Below are 5,600 nucleotides of genomic sequence, written 5' to 3'. Positions count from 1 at the left end.
TGAAGCTGATAGAGCATCGCCTCAACACTCCTGACCTCAAGAGTCCTCCACTGTCCACGTGATCCTCCATGATACGCCCCGAATACGTCGCTCGGTGGCTCGCGGGGTCAACCACCCACGACCCGGGGTCGTCCTGATCGATCATCTCATACCTAATCCCCCCCGAAGGGTGGACCATGGTGTACCAGTCCGCAATATTCATCTGACAAAAGGCGTTGTCCGCCAAAACACACACAGAAGACGCGAGGGTCAACTCTAAAGAACTATGTAGATAATAAACCCAATAGGTACAATTAATAGATAGCCACTTAGGCTTATAACTAGAGATGTCATTCCTAGGTTTGCATGTTCCACAAAATCATAACGACAATAATAACAATTAGCATGTTCCAAGTAAATTTATCAAATAGGAACCACACTCATCAACTAAGTCAGTATGCATGTTGCGTGATATGTATGCAGGTTAACCCAGTCAACCAATATGCAATCCGGAACGGATGGACATCATCGGATCAGCCCTTCACCAGCCACGGTGGTGCCATTTCGGCCCGTGATGTCTCTTACTCCAACAGGGGTAGTCAGATCAGCAGTAAACCCGTAGGTCTGCCATTTCGGTCTGCTACAAGAGACGTCTACAAACGCTCTTTCACGGCATTCCGGGTCTTATGACCATTTTGGAAACCGACGAGGTCCAGAGTACGTCCTGTGTTAATACCTCATTAATGTTGCATGTATGCAAAATGATTAGTCAAACAACGTCTCCGACCTCACTCGACACGTCGCCACGTGTTCTAGGGAAGTTAAAGTCTCTAAAAGCTTACCCTAAGGTAAAGTCGATTCTGCGACCAAAAGACACACTTCATAACGACACATAGCTGCTCCAACAGCACCACCACACACGCTGCTCCAACAGCACAATAACACACGCTGCTCCAACAGCACAACAATAAACGCTGCTCCAACAGCACAACATCAAACGCTGCTCCAACAGCACAACGACAACATACTCAACACTTGGATCCGACGACACTCCTCGTTTTCCAAAATTAAGATTTCACTTCCAATGCTTTCCTTCGAGGTTGTTATCATTACTTAAAGATTTAGAGGTTATTTAAGGTCTTATGAGTTTTCTTTATAAAATAGATTCCATTTTGTCTTATCGCAAGTCTTATACATTTGCAGGATCTCTTAATCCCAAGTCGCTTCCAGAGGATGTCTCGATCCACTAAACAAAATCAAGGCCCGAACCTCGTTCGTCCTATCAAACTTTCTCAAAACTCTCAAAATAAAATCGGCATGACCTGCCCGCTATTCTCACCATTCAGAATCTCAGATTTCCAGTGTAAAGCATATTTAAATCATCACAATCAACAACATGTCATATATCAAGAAATCTCAACATTAACACTTAGCACTTAGCATATAAAGCATGCACCACACATCCTAGATTACCCACATAGCACATAGCATGTAAGTCAATCTTCAAAAACATTCAGTAGATGAATCATCTACATTGTCAGCCGAAGCCTCAGAAAACATTTTCAATCACACACAATTCCAGTGCATAAACAGTAAACAATGTCGAAACATCGACCCTAAGCATTAACTAGAGATTCAGTGAGAAGCCCTCACCTGAAAGTTCTCCAGAATGATCAACTAGTGCTTCCTCGCACTCAAAGTGTTGTTCCTCAGAGAAATCCTCAAAAGCACCTTTACAATGAAACCACAGAATACTATCAGAATCTATCGGAAACTAAGCTATCGATACTTACTAAGGTTACTTGAAGTAATCTATACTCTAAGGTACGATAATCTAGCGCGAAAGGACAAGTTTTCGGAAAAGGAAATTTCTTCCTCCCCCCTCTAATAGGCTCGGCCACTTTTCACAATTAAGGGGCTCGATTTTTCTTCGATCAAACTTGGTTCCTATGCTTTCATAAGCCGTAACTAAGGGTATTCTGAACTCGGAAAAATTATCGGATCAAAAACTGTCGCAGGGGTATTTTGGTCATGATTTTTAACTTAGGATTTTCAAAACTGAAATCCCAAAAATAAAATTTTGCAGGGACGTCACCAACGACGTTTATGACAACTAATCCTACTAGCACTAAGCTAAGGCGATAGTTTACAGCCTAAAGGTTGGAACTTTACTCAAAAACTACATAAATGGGTATTTTAGGCTAGAATTGATTCCGGCGGAATTCCGGCGACATAACGGAAAATCTAATCCGGCAGAAGTGATCTTGGGCACATATAGAAGAGGTTTAGAATCAGAAATGAAAGATTCAGGATAGTTTTGCAAAAACCCATAAACTATCCACTCAGAAAACTCTACAGAAAAGCTATGGAAAAAGCGATCGGAGGTAAGGATTAGCGACTATACCTCGAAGCCTTGAAGCAGCAACTGATTGATCGACGATCAAGCAAGGTTTGAAGAAAATCTCTTCTTCCTCTTCCTTCTATGGAGCTCGCGGCCTTGGAGAGAAAATGGAGGAGTTCTTGTAATTTTTCTCACCTTTCTTGCTATATATAGAAAATGGTAATTCGCGGGAAAATGAAAGTTTCGCGAATCAGATTTTTCCGGCATCATTCTCCATGAATTCTACGATAGGTTTTGGCAAAGGAATTCCTAAGCTAAGAAGATGTCTCCTTGTATTTTTGGCAACTAATGCAAAGTCGGTGCAAAGTCGGTGTAAAACTATTTTACCCGATAAGTTGCTTTTTGCATCGAATGTCGGAATGGAAAACTTCCTTCTGAAGAAAGATTGAAATCATCAAGAGAAATGGGTGTACGCGTGTAGAATATTCATTTGAAGCTCTGAATAGATAAAGTCTTCATTGTCGAGAAATTCTAGGGTTTTGAAATACCAGGGTTTCGGTTTCGGCAAACTTCCGATGATTGGAATCGGACGTTCGTAGATCCTAGAGTTTCGCCTCGAAACGATTTTGATATATGGAAAAAGAGAAGTTCTAACATTTCTCTGAAGATTTTTGGAATTAACTTCCGTCGTGCCTAAAAGTGAAAATTAGCTATATACTAGGGTTTCTGACCTAGGTTTAAGCATGTAACGATCGTGCTATAACTTTTATCGATCATAATGAAATCCTTGAACTTTTCCTGAACTTTCTCCTTCATAAATATATTTCATTTAATAAACTTTCGTTCAGGTTTCCCTTCACATTACATCAACCCTAATCGTGAATAAGAAGTTTATTCACTTAGCATGAACTTAAAAACTCGGGCCTTACATGGAATTTCCAGAACTGCCCTCCAACGGTTGCATTCCCATGCAGCGTTCAAACCCTAATCCTTGGAGTATAAATAGAGGCTGAAGATTGAAAGATGCGGTTGGAAGAATCTCACACGCGCAAGCTATATTCAAATCTTCTAAGCATTCTTTCATCTGAATTCATTGTGTTTACTATTAGCTTTTCAGAAGCAGATTCTTTGTAAACATTCTTTCTTAAACAATTGTTTAGTTACCTTTAGGAGATCAAGTTTGATCGGATCCTAGAGAAGACTAAGAGAGTGAATCTTAGTGTGAGCTAAGTCAGTGTATTGTTAGTCACTTGTAGGTTTCAAGTGCAGTTGTAACATTTACCTGATTAGTGGATTGTCTTCATTCTAAGAAGGAAGAAATCACCTTAACGGGTGGACTGGATTAGCTTGAGTGATTCATCAAGTGAACCAGGATAAAATCCTTGTGTGCTTTTCTATCTCTTATCTTTAGCACTTTGTTCTCAAAAGATTTGTTAAAATCTTTAAGGTGGAAGTTTTATTCTGAAAACGTTATTCAAACCCCCCCCCCTTTCTACCGTTTTTCATACCTTCAATTGGTATCAGAGCGCAAGTTCTGATTACCACACCTAACAGTGTTCAGTGATCCGGGCCGGTGTGAAAAACAATGAGCTAAAATGTTACAATCCTTGCTTGATCGTCGATGAAATGGTTTTTCTTCGATGAAATGTCGATAGTAGCCAGCCAAACACACAAGGCTCTTGATGTCGGTAGCAGTATTTGGTTATTCCCACTCGGAGCGTTCATTCAAACCTCGATCTTTGGTAAGTGGCAACCCTTAGTTAAAGCATATTTTTGCATCTTCCCTGCAGGTGTCGGCATATCAATCCAATTTTCCACACTTAAAGCAAGTTACGTCCTTCCATCGAGCTTGGTTCCCTTGGCCGCCATGAGATACATCATTCTAGGTTGTTTCTTCCTTTAGTGCCTTGCGATCCCTCGCGAGGCGTCCTAGCTTGTCGTAGTTCCAGCAATTGGCCCACAATGAACTTTGTAAGGGTCGCTTGCCAATGGCCTAAGCCAACTGTGTGTTAGATGGATCGTGTCGTGGAGGTATCTTTCAACCTTCACGAGTTCCTCATCTATGTTTACTGTAACACCCCGATTTCCAGGTGTCACTTTAGTAACCAAAAAATAAACTTTACGCGGAAAACAGGTAATTTTTTTTTTTCGATTGATTCCTTTTAATAAAGTGATAGAAAAATAAAGACATAACCCCACAACTAAACTAACCGATATACAAATATATACACATGTACAGCCTCAGCTGCACTCCCACGTCACGCGCACTCGCAGTGACTCCAAAGTAGTATGCCCGTAGGCAAATATATACAGATCCAGAAGTGTGAGTGAGAAAGTAATAATTACAATCCACTAGGAGAAAGTCGGCCTCAAAATGGCCAAGGCAAAGACCCCTATGGTCCGACTGACTCTCTGTGATTCCTCATCAAAAGAAGCACACAAAAAGTCATGCGTCGGGAACCTACCCTGTCCCAAAAGCAAAGCGAATCAGAGCTCTACACAAAATATGACGCCTGCCTAAACCTACCCTCCCAGTGCCGAGTCCACAGCGAACTGAAGTTGGCAAGTTGAAGCTCAGCTCCATGCGTCGTAGAACTCCTTTCGTCAGACGTCCACGCTCGTCAGTCCGGTCCTCCATGACCCTTCCCCGGTACGTCGCTCGGTGACCCGCAACATCGATCACCCAAGCGGTGGGGGCATGACGGTCCACCAACTCATAACTGATCCCCCCCGAGGGAGAGACCATCGAAAACCAGTCCGCCATCGACATCTGGCAGCAGGCCGACCGCCCAAACACAAACATGAAACCAAAGCCAAGGCGCTAGGGTCAACTCACGGAATAGAGTAGATATACAAACAACATGTGATTGGTGATATATATATATATATATATATATATATGTTGTTATATATATATAAATATACTCCTAGCATGTTATCGGCTCTAACAATAATTCAGTAATTCAAACAGCACACAATTCCAGTCAGGATGAATGTATGCGTGAAATGCAATTCAATATGATCCGGATAGTTGTGAAGCATTCCCGTTCTTCACTAGTGAAGCATTCCCGTTCTTCACTATTGATGAAGCATTCCCGTTCTTCATCCTTGACGAAGCATTCTCGTTCTTCGTCGAATGATGCATTGGTGAAGCATTCCCGTTCTTCACCAAATGATGCATGATGCAATATGGTTAGCCAAACCTCGAATCGTCCTCACAACACAAATGTTTAGCTCAAAACCCAATATCAAAACCCAAGAGTTAGTGTCGGTCAATACA

The sequence above is a fragment of the Lotus japonicus genome, chromosome 6 (genome assembly GCF_012489685.1).
Source record: "Lotus japonicus ecotype B-129 chromosome 6, LjGifu_v1.2".
Lineage (NCBI taxonomy): Eukaryota > Viridiplantae > Streptophyta > Magnoliopsida > Fabales > Fabaceae > Lotus > Lotus japonicus.
Note: the sequence above shows the minus strand (reverse complement) of the source record.